Source organism: Astatotilapia calliptera, chromosome 9, assembly GCF_964374335.1.
Source record: "Astatotilapia calliptera chromosome 9, fAstCal68.1, whole genome shotgun sequence".
In the NCBI taxonomy this organism is placed as follows: domain Eukaryota; kingdom Metazoa; phylum Chordata; class Actinopteri; order Cichliformes; family Cichlidae; genus Astatotilapia; species Astatotilapia calliptera.
In genome coordinates, this window is record NC_137430.1 from 29,597,009 (window position 1) to 29,609,011 (window position 12,003).

The 12,003-nt window shown below is 37.0% G+C and overlaps 1 protein-coding gene and 1 long non-coding RNA gene across 3 annotated transcripts in view; both read left to right on the forward strand.

Annotated features, from left to right (window-relative positions):
• LOC113029427 (C-C motif chemokine 3-like) overlaps nucleotides 1-12,003 on the forward strand; it is a 46,438-nt gene that overhangs the window by 19,802 nt on the left and 14,633 nt on the right. The gene's annotated exons all lie outside the window — the stretch shown is intronic.
• Nucleotides 1,150-3,584, forward strand: LOC145431160 (uncharacterized). Of its 2 annotated transcripts, XR_013911494.1 has the most exons (5): nucleotides 1,150-1,779; nucleotides 1,877-1,994; nucleotides 2,263-2,337; nucleotides 2,438-2,525; nucleotides 3,379-3,584. It is a non-coding gene; the product is annotated as an uncharacterized LOC145431160 (long non-coding RNA). The 2 variants fall into 2 exon arrangements; XR_013911493.1 differs by lacking the exon at nucleotides 3,379-3,584 and having other exon boundaries at nucleotides 1,163-1,779; nucleotides 2,438-2,618.

Consider the following 12,003-nt stretch of genomic DNA (forward strand, 5'->3'; position numbering starts at 1 on the left):
ACAAAGGATACAGCTGACCCATCCCTCAAATTCGGGGAAATGAAGGACACATTTGTCGGCTACATTTGGAGCAAGCCTTCAAATTGGGACAGCCTTCACCGCCTGGCTCTGACGTAATTGGCCTTCAAATGCAGGCCTCAACTGGGACAGTAATTGTTTGTTGTTAGATCGTCTGTGTATCACCCTCTGCTTTCCTCCATGGTCTGCGCCTCAGGGTTTCATGATCTGTGTTACACATGTCTCAGACTCTAAGGCTTTGTATTGCTTTTTGTAGTTGCTCCCAGTTTAGGTTTTTTTATTTTAGTTCTTAGTCACTTTCTGCTTTTGTTTCTATTCTGCTCCTGCCGCCATTAAAGACACTTTCAACTCCTTTCATCAGTGTCTGCATTTGGGTCCACATTCTCTCATGCCGTCTGCCTTAGCAGACATGACACTGATGCTCTGTTATATTTGACTTATCTCATAGTGTATGAACTGCATTTTGATGTTTTATTCAAATGGCTTGAAAAACAAAAACAAAAAAAGAAAGTAAGGGTACCATTTTTGCCTGCATGGTAAATCACGAAAATCCTGTCATCTTTGTCAAATTTAGAAAAATAACTTTTTCATCTTGTTTAAGATGATTAAGACTATATTTTAATTTTCCACATTATCCTAGTTATATTTTGACTTCCATTATCCCAACAGAATAAGGAACCTTTCTGAAGCCTTTCTTTAGTAAAACACTGAATGCTGATGTCAGCATTAACATCTGTGTGATGGGAATATGGCTGCAGCAAACTTCTTTACTTCCCTCTTCTTTCACTTTTTAAAAACACCAGATGCTGAAAGTTAAAATAAAGTTAGTGATGGTGTTCTTGTAAGAAAAGTTTCTGTTCCTTAATCTTTACACTCTAACGTGAAACACTTCTCAAAACTCCGAAGCCAAAAATGCTAATATTGTTATGTAGCAGACAAAATGCATATAACAGACTCGACTTAAAATGTAATGCCTTCAAGATTCTGAATGTGGTTTGGTTACATGTCTACCTGCTATATTTGCATAAAGACAGAAACTAGCAGCATTGCAATGGGCCAATAGTTCAATGTAATGATGCAATGACCACAATGAGTATCATTCACAGAGAATTAGGGAACAGCTGCAACCACAGCAGTGGAAAATGCCTTCTCATTTCAGAGGAGCTCAAACCAGCGTCCCTCTGTGTCCAGGATGTGTACGTCCTCATCAATGAAAGAGTGGCCACTGGCCTGAGGAGGAACGCCAGTCACTTGGATGAGTGATGAAATGTTTCTCCCACTAAAAATGCAACATCCAGAACCTGACAAATTTAATTTAAGTTAGAAAATTGATTAACAAAATTTGTTCTCCATTAATTCTCCAACAAATACACTGATAAAGTATCATGCTGTGACCTCTGGATTCTGAAAACCTCACATTTCAGCAGTCTAAGCCGGGAAGAGAAATTGCCCAATTTTCCAATAAAAATCGTGTGATGAAAGTTGTCATTTTGCGCAATTCCTCTTAAATCACTGTTTACTTGCATGCAAAGAGAGGAGGAGAAAACAGAAGATGACTAATAACTTCTGCTTTTAAGACCTTAAATATCCACCATTTCCAAAAATCTCTAGATCTTCAAGCTCTCCAGGGAAGAAAGTAGATCGAACAAATATAATTGTGTATTCAGAATTTTTCAAGCTGTTTGAAAACGGTAAACTCTGGAAGCCTGTCTGTGCTGCTCTGCACAGTCTTGGTAGTTTTGGCCATGTCTGGATCAGAAGGTAAGATTGAACTTCATATAAACACCATGTAAGGTTTTTCTGTCGGCTCTTCTCTGTTTAAAAATCTTTTCTTTCTTTTTTCTTTTTTTTGTTCCAGGAAAGAATGACGTAAAACTGGCCACGTGCTGCAAAACTGTCAGCAATAAGGAGATCACTGAACCAATTTTGGGATACTTGATCCAGAGAGCAAACCGACCCTGTGTCAACGCAGTCATGTAATTTTTTTATGGCACATTAAAAGCATCAACTGTAGCCCAGGAATGATTTATTACAAATTGTTAATTACTAAGAAATATGAAATCTTTTTTTCACATTAATGTACTGGCTACATAACTTTAGCCTAAAGATGTAGATGTGATGTTTTTGTTGCTCTTAAGTTAAACTTAATACATAACATGTTCATTTACTTATTGTTAATATTATCTCAAATGAACTGATTAAAGTGTTGCTACTAAGTTCATCGTTCATTTCTCGTTCCTGCAGCTTTAAGACACAGTCCGGTGATTTCTGCGTCAATGTGAGAGCTCCCTGGGTTCTTGCCAAGATTGTTGCATTCGAGTGAGTTTTACATCACCTTCCACTGACTCGCATGCTCACTTCGACTTTTCAAATTTGATCAGTCCTCATATACTTTTGTCTTTTGTTGTTTTTCTCACAGGAAAGCAAAAGCTCAGCTTACAACTGCATCTGAGGTCTCCTCATAGAAGATGACTGATGGTGAAACCTTTTCAGGAATGCAGGAAGAAGTAAATACACCAATACTTGAAGCCTTATGCCCTCATTGGGCATTTTTGTACATTTTTTCAACTTTAAAAAAATAAAATAAAATTGGTGATCAATTTGGGCAATTCATTTTCTTTTAAGTCAGTTTTTGGAACTCTAGTGTCTTTTACTCTAACTTGTCATCCATACTCTCTTGATGCATGCCCATAATATTCATTACATGGAAAATAACTGGGTTTTTGTGAGTTTTTAAAAATAAGTAATTAATAAACCAGTTTAAAACTGTTTAAACTGGCATTTAAAGGGCTAAAATCCTGAAAATAATTTAATGTTTGATCATTTTTTAAAAGGGTTCGAGATGATTAAGTCCTTTATGAAAAAAGAAGCAGAAAAAATATTGTTGTATGACGATTTTCATGGCAGATATTTGCCATCTACATTTTTGTACATGAAAATGTTGAACGGATGCAAAGGAGGAGGAGGGCACAAGAGCTCAGCACGTGATACTGACTGGAAGCAACACAGCTGCTGTTGACAAAGCAGCAGAGTCAGATATGAATGTGTATTGAATTCATCGTGTAAATATACCAGATTTATCCACATACGCTAGTTTTCACCTTTTTTTTTTACTTTCAGTAAGTTTACTTTTAGTTTATTTTTACTTTCTTAAGATGCAGGAGAATCTGATTCATCATGATTGAGCATTTCATTAAAGTAATGTTTAAAAGACATTTTTCGTTTGTTCTTTCAGCTGCAGCCTCGCTGGTGTTTAACTGTCTGACAGTAAAGAAGATAAAAGATACGTGCAAACACAAACACATGAAAAGTATTTGCAGAAAAGCTTAAAGCTCTTGTTTGTCTGTTTTTTCGTTCCAGTCATCGCCAACATGGCGAAGATGTGAAGCTGCCTTCCTGCTACAGTATCTCCTTACATACATTTGCTCATATCGTGGGAATTCTTATAGAGTGTCTTTCTTTGACCATGTCTCACTGTGTTTTATTCTTGATGTTGCATTTGAGTCTTTCATGACTCTATTTTAACTTATATTAAAATAAATGGATGTCTAGACGGACCCCCTGAATTAATCATCTGAAATCTTTTTATTCCTTTATTCCACTGCTTTCAGGCATTTCTGTGCATCCAAATTTATATATAGATATCGAAACACACATACACTCATATCTTTACAGTTTGTTAATATCTTCATAGTCTCCAATAATGTTACACCCCAGTGCTTTCATTTGAACCCCAAGTGTCATTGTCTTTGAAAAAGCACAGAGTATAATGCATCTATTTTGCGAAAATAAATAATTACACAAATGTTTCAAGACTTCCAAAAGGGTACCCTGTTGTTCCCTTCGTAATAACAGAACTATCAGATCATACAAACAGAGATAATATAATTATCTGAGAAACAATTGTCAATAAGCAGAGGAGTTATTAAAATATTAATGCAAGACATGGAAGCAGCTGGTGTTGTTCCCAAATTAGGAACAATATTTTAAAATTGTTCCTTGGTTACATTCAAGAGATGTAACCAAGATACTGCCTCTATTAGATAGTTATTAGATAATAACTGCGAAATGGGGTGAGACTGAAATTCTTCTTCTCTTAGACAACCTTTGAGGCTGTCACAGGGCAGTTGTGGAGCTGTTTTGCAAAGAAGAATGGGCAAGGATTTCAGTCTCTTGATGTGCAAAGCTGGTAGAGACATACCCTAAAAGACTGGCAGCTGTAATTGCAGCAAAAGGTGGACTCAGGGGGCTGAATAATTACGCACACCCCACTTTTCAGTTATTTATTTGTAAAAAAATTTTTGAATCATGTATGATTTTCATTCCACTTCTCACGTGTACACCACTTTGTATTGGCCTTTCACGTAGAATTCCAATAAAATTGATTCATGTTTGTGGCTGTAATGTGACAAAATGTGGAAAAGTTCAAGGGGGCCGAATACTACGGAAGCGTAGAGCTGCCACCCAGGCAAAAGAAAAATAGAGGTATATCACGTTATAACGTGAAAACTTTATTGTTCTAACAAGATACTTTTCATGTTTGTACAACATAATATCACATTATTACAATATACATAATTATCACGGAATCTGTAGAAATGGAGCTATTGATGGCTTTTCGAGAGTTATGATTTGCCGTCATGCTTATTCAACAAACAATGACCCCAAAGTCATTGCTGGATTTTTCATAGCAGAAGTTGAAAAGAGGATGGGAACACCTGCTAGGATTCGCTCTGATTTGGGAACAGAAAATGTCACAATGGCGGAGATGCAACGATTCTTGCGATGGATTATGTATCCGAACGTCAGAAACTGTTTTATTACTGGATCCAGCAATCACAATCAGCGTATTGAAGGCTGGTGGGCCTTTCTGTGACAACATCATGCTCAGCACTGGATAAATCGTCTCCAGGAACTAAAAGACCATGACTGCTTTTCTGGATGTTTTTTGGACAAGCAGCTCATATTGTTTACGTGCCTCAATGTCATCAAGGTATGTAACCATGTTTATATTCTTTTAATGAGTCATTGTGTGTGTGTGTGTGTGTTAGAGAGAAAGAGAGACACGGAGACAGAATAAAAAGTTTTCTTTAACACCATCCCTATTATCACTGTGTTCAGGATATGAAAAAATGCATATTTCACTGACCAGAAACATAAAATCACACTGTCTAAAACAATTCACGTTTAATAATTACTTTAAATTTTCCACAGTATCACATGTCTACCACTGTTATTCTTGTTGTTGAGTTTTTCTGACTGTCACTGTGTGGTGCTTTTGGGTAACATGTTGAGCCAAGAGAAATGTGTTCTTTTACTGATATAAGATTTTTAAATTTTTAATATTTAATAGGAAGAGCTGCAGCAAGTTGCACATATGTGGAACACCCACATAATACGCAGAAGCAGAAATCCAGTTACTCCAAGTGGACCTCTGATTCTCATGTACACCATCCCTCATCTCTTTGGAGGCAGTGGATGCTTGTAAGCAAGAATGCCAACAGAGAGGACCTTATACCTGTGATGAAACCGTTTTTAGCTTGTGTTGCCTTATAGTGTCAGAGAACTTCTTACTTCCACCAAGCACAGCAGATGAATCCATTGAACTGTATCTCTTCCTGAGAGCCTATATACTGAAGGACTTATAAACCTAAATATAATTGGGCTTTGGGACTTTTTACGCACATGTTTTTTGGTACAATGTTTTATTTGTGCAATAAACAATAGAAAAGACAATCATTATTATTTTGTTTGGATTTTCGGTTCAAGATAGTAGCAAGCAAGCATGTCTAAATATATTTAACCAAATCTGTGTACTCCAGTGAAGAATCAAAATTAAAGCAGGTCCTTGTATTAGTATTGCTTTTCTATTTTTTAACATTTTGACATTTATTCAAAAAACAGGTGTTTGCTTCCCATCTAAAGAAAACATCTGAAACCTGTTTATTAATTGAAATGAGAACATTGACGTAAATGCTTGAATATGCAAAATGTTTTAAAAATAAATCAGTAGAAAGACATGCATTGAATAATCGCTACCTTTTGACATTTCCAATTATTTTTTAACTGGATTTCTATTATATCTGATTTCTGTTTTAAGACTGTCGAAAACATATTTTTTTAAACTGCTGATCCTATACATTCTCATTCATGAAATATTGTTTTCAATTTTACTGAACACATTGTGCAACTGTTATTCACCCACGAACAGTTTCTTGTAAACTGGCAAATATAAAAATTCTGCATTATTTAATAATTAACAAACACTGTTAGATGTTAACCTCCCTTTTATTTGTGCTCAAGGAGAAGAAAACACAGACTCTTGGTAAACACTACAAAACTTAACTTATGTGCCAATTTCCTGTGTCTTTTATTCCAGTCAACTATTGCATCAAACACATTGCCTTCCAAAGTTATTCCCTTAAAATATGTTCTAAACAAATGACTGGTGGAAAGGTTAAAAAAAAAAGATACATGAAAATAATTAATATTCAATCTGTTGAATTATTACTAAACAAAACATCCCCTCTAGCAGACATCTTGTATCCTACAAAACTGTACCACAGACCTGTGGAAATGACCTTGACACATGATAAGAACTTATAATAAGCATAGTTCATCTCTTGCTGCTAACCATATGAACTTATTAAACATAATTAATTAACATTTAAACTAGTAAAACTTTTAAGTATGAAAATTTACAATTTTCATGGTGGAAACAAATTGATGTTATCCACATTTTCTTTAAAATAAATATGAAAAAAAAAGGTTGTTTTTTTGGGGGGGGGGGGGTTACTAATAAAACACTTCCCTGAAATCTAAGCTCTTTCTTTTTTTATACAATGATGTGTTCCCATTTTGTGGGTTTAAGAAACTTTATAGCTTCGTAGCCCGTCACTCTTAGTGCAAACCTTTCATTCTTTGGTTTAAACATGATGGACTTTAATCAAGCTATGCTGAATTCATAAGAGCTTTTAGCAGCCAAAACATTGTCCAGTTCATTTCATAGTCCTGGGTAGGATGTGTATGTCCATGGTAGTTCCAGAAGAGGGCCGCATGTGTGTGCCACAGGTCATCGTGCCAGTCCATCCACAGGTGTGAACAAAAGCTTTCTCGTTGTTGGCTTTTTATCTTCATACATTAGTAGGACATCTTGTGGGCTTTGAAAAGCTTCTTTTAGGAAGTCCTTGCAACTAAGGACATTTTCTCTGCGGCATATGCTGGTTTTTGGATTAATTGTTTGTGTGCGACTTTTTTTTTAAAATCAATGTAGGTGTATTTTAGAGGGTGTATGAGGAGTGCTGGATCGTTGAACTGACTGATCATCTCCTCCAGAATAGTACCCCTGTGAAGTTTGATGGTAACGCAGACAACATCATATGAACCTGCAGAGCTTATTGCTTCCTTGCTTATAGATGTATCTGGACTACTGACTGCTGTGTTTGTTGGAGGAAGTGTAATGGATGTGATGACCAGATCATCTTCCTCAAACTGCAGGAATGGTTCATCTATTACAGTGTCATCAAGTTGACAAGGCAGAGGCTCTCCAAGGTAGGGTCCAATCCGATTATTAAGTGATGACGTGACAAATCCTACTTCCGGGCCTAAAGTAGTCTGCGTTTAATATGGCTTTTGTGTTGTTAACATGTTTAATGCTTTGTATTTTCTTCTATTTAATCTCAAAAAGCTCCTAAAACAGTCAGTGATCACTGTTGACCTCCCTCGGCTTTTATTACCACTAATCATTTATTTAAGCTCAGTTTTTAAAACCTTAGGATGTAACTACAGCCCAGCCCATGCAGCAGTATATGAACGACTAACCTCGTATTGTGGATGGATTATCTCAGTTGTTCTCCTGGCTGAAGTTTGGTCCTTTTACAGCATCCTGCCATGCGATTACATTTGTTCCTGACCACCGAGAACACTCACGTTAACTTTTATCGAGTGGAAAAAAGTTAGCTTGTTTATATTATGCTAACATGGCTGTGTCGCTAGCGGTCACGTAGCACATCATTATATACCAGCTAGCCCAACTTCAGTAACCCTACAAACGTCACTGCTGTTAAGTTTTCTGTCTTCATTTATGTTGGAAGTGATAACAGAGCTGTACGTTTTAATTTGTTTCCAAAACCCCGCAGTCAGGACATGCTATATTGTATTTAGATGGAAGCTAGCGAGTTAACTTCCTGCTAACTTCTAACTCCGTTAAATGTCATAAATTCCATTTTCATGGATGCCTGGACGTTAAACTCAGTTGTTACACCTGGTAGAGCAGAACGCTGATCATTTTATTAAAGATGAAAGACTTAAGACAGTGTTTTAACTCTCAGTAATGCCACAGTGATCATTTGATATATGGACCTGCAGCAGAGTTTAGGCCCAGACACGGCTAGTGACGTCAGGCTGAACGATCAGATCATTACCTTAGATGTGTCTAATAATACATCTTCATCAGCATTCCTAGATTCTGATGATGAGATCACAACAGTGTGAGAAGCTTCTTCATCTCCATGATGTGAGTCAGTTAGTTGTGTAACATTGTTTACATGTGTTTTCCCTCTATCATAAACTTCTTCATCATTGGAAAATCTTCCTGTGCACAAGTAAAATCTCAACATTCCCATTTTAAGTGCTGAGTAGAGTTCTCCAACTGTGATATCTTCATCAAATACATATGGAACTCCAAAGTGTTCAAAATTAAATAAATAAATAGGACATGATGAAATAAATAACTATGTGAATAAATAAGACACATATATAATGCGAGAATGATATTGTGAAATAATGGAACACATTTTGAAAAAAAAAAAGCTTGTTATTGTGAAATATATTGCATTTTGCTATATAAATGTACTTATTATTGTGAAATATTATTTCATGGTCATTATTTTTCACAATAACAGAGATTATTCCTGAGGCATTTTATTTATTTCCAGCTGTTTTTAATCCAAAATGTCCTTTTTTCAAAGTCAGTCTTTATTTCAAAATCCCGTTTTTCCCAATGGCCTATTTATTTCATAATGCGACTTTTCAGCAGAATCACTTTGTCTGTCAATCAAGAAAGACAGGGCGGAGCCAGTTGTGTGATTGGTTGCTCCTTTACTCAGACATAACTAATAGCAGATGAAGTGTCAATTTAGGTTTAATGGTGCAATGCGTCTCCTACGCAGACGGCGTATGCAGCTCGAAATAAAGTTAAGGCACCGACAAGTGTAAAACACGTTACAGGTGTATCAATGCTTGTGAAGGGCATGGCTGCAGGAGACAAGTCAGTTTCTGAGTTACTCAGAGAAGTTGCTAACCGCTTAGATTGTACGTCTTCACCTCAGTCTGAGAGAGTATTGCAGCAGCGTACTGGAGATGAAGCAGTCCCTGGTCCAAGTTCTCATCAAAACAGCACAGTGTTAACGTTAGCAGATGCTAATGCTATCACAGCTATCTCCACTCCACGAAATGCGGTTCAGGGTAAGTAACGATGTTATTACTGCTTTGTTATTCTGTCTGTCTGCCAAAAATTTGCTTTTTAATCAGTTCAATCACATATTTTTATACTGTTTATATCATAGCAAAGAAATCAATAAATTAGGTAAGAGAAGATAATCGTTTTCTGGGTTAATGTCTGTATCACTATTTACATAGTTGTAGGTAAGAGTTAATCATGACTGTTTTAAAGTGTCTTATCTTCTCTGCTAATACGGAAGTCAAGTAATCTATGTGAACGAAAGGAAGGCAATTTTATTTCAATGTAGTGATTTTGTAAGCGGGTAAAATGCTTGCAAATTAAATAGCAATTAATCTAAGCTTTTAGAATTTTTTTTCAATATTGTTTTTCTCTTTTTAAAGCTGAAGTCGCAAGACTGTTTGCCCCCTTACAGAGCGAGGCCTTCCTCAGCACCACTTTCATCTCTGACCCCGCAATCTTCCAAGAAAGCATGCCGCTCCATTTACACACACACCTTCTTCTGTTTACATGATCATATGTCAGACACAGTGCCAGCTAAAGCAGTCAAATTTGACCTAGCAGCAGCTGGACTTGGAGAGAAACAGATTTCATTCCAAGATGATGCTACATGTCATTTGATAATATTTCAAGATTTAGTTTAACTACCTTTTTACTCTTATGTGTACCATTTTTTGTTGTAATGTACAGTAAGTAATGTGTTTTACAGGAAGGGATGATGACCCAGAAGTGGTCAAGGCAAAGATTGAGGATACCTTCCCTCAGCTAAAAGACACAGGAGGGTTTGAACTGCTGAGAATCTCGAGTACAACACGAAGTCGTAAACTGTGCACAATCCCAAGCCCAGACACTGGATATACAGTGCGATATCTCCGCAGTCCATTGAGTGGAATTGGACAAGCTTTGATCTATATAAGGCCACTGCAGAAAAGTATTGATTTGGAAGACGTGAGTAATGACTAGGGTCACAATATATTATTTGCATGTATTAATAAACTAGTTCAAATGGCTAGCAGAACTCAACTATGTGTCAAATCACTTTAGCTGTCAGCTGGTTAGAAACATGACTGCATATGAGTAATAATGGTTCTGAATGCGTATGTAAGCAATTGTTAGAAAAGGTGTAGAAGGAGATGTCATTTTGTGTTTACAATTTGTTTCTGCTGCTCACATGTTGACAAATGCAATTGCAGAACTGTCAAAATATTTTTATAACAGCATGCACCAGATGTACATATACATACGTATATATTCTTTTTTTTTTCTCCATATTCTCTGTAGAGCCTGACAACCCTCCAGCAACAAGGACCCCCCACAAAATGCCTGAAATGTGACATTAACATTCCTTTAAATAAAATGAAAAACCACATCACTAAATGCACAAAGTAAGGAACATCTTTGATTTTCTGTATATTTTAGTATACAGTGTGGAAACTAAGTAAATCCATCCATCCATCCATTCGCTTCCGCTTATCCTTTTCAGGGTCGCGGGGGGCGCTGGAGCCTATCCCAGCTGTCATAGGGCGAGAGGCAGGGTACGCCCTGGACAGGTCGCCAGTCTGTCGCAGGGCTAACACATAGGGACAGACAACCATTCACGCTCACATTCACTCGCACATTCACACCTAGTGGCAATTTGGATTATCCAATTAACCTATCCCCACAAGCTGCATGTAAGTAACTAAGTAAATCCACTTTATATATTGGTGATGGATGTTGAAACCTCTGCCAATCCCTCTCACAGTTCACTGAGTGGTGCTGAACCTCAGTCTGTTACTGAAAGTCAGGCTAGGCAGACTCGTAGTACAACAGCAAGGTCAGAGGTCCCTGGAATCTGTCCTGCGGGGTAGAGGAACCAGATGCTATCATCTTGGACTCCACCATAAATTCAGCAAGAGCAGAGCAATCATCAAGTGATATGGTAGTACAGGAAAATGCATCTCATCAAGATGAGGAGAAGTCAGTTCTAGGGGGAAAACCAGGTAGTGACAGGAATTAAGTTGGGAACATACCAGACAAATGGCAAAAATTACATATATTTTATTTCTTTTGATTGATCCATACAAATGTGTACCTTTCAGAGTGAAAATGTGAACAAGATGCAACCAGAGCAGCCTGGCTCTACAAGTTTAAGTTACTTTCAAAGTATGAGACCAGAAAGGCAGTAGTCCTGCAAATGGACTTGCGGGAAAGTATTGTGGATCAACGGAGGTCACTTATCTCCCTCTATAAAGCCCCAAAGGTAGAGTGGGCATGCCCTGTCAGCTGCAAACTGGAAGGTATTGTTTCTGTATTGGGAAAACATTAGAAATCCAGTGACTGACTAATCCAGAACTTCACAAGTTTTGCTGTTGGAGAAGGGGTGAAGAGATTGTTCTTCTCAAAGGCAGTTTCTCTAGTACAGTCTGGTTTGCATTTGAATTTTGATATGTATGTATGTATGAAATAGACTGGCCACATGTATAGTGGATTAAATAAGAGAATATTTCATCATGTAAAGAAAATGTGTTTGTTATGTAAATGAG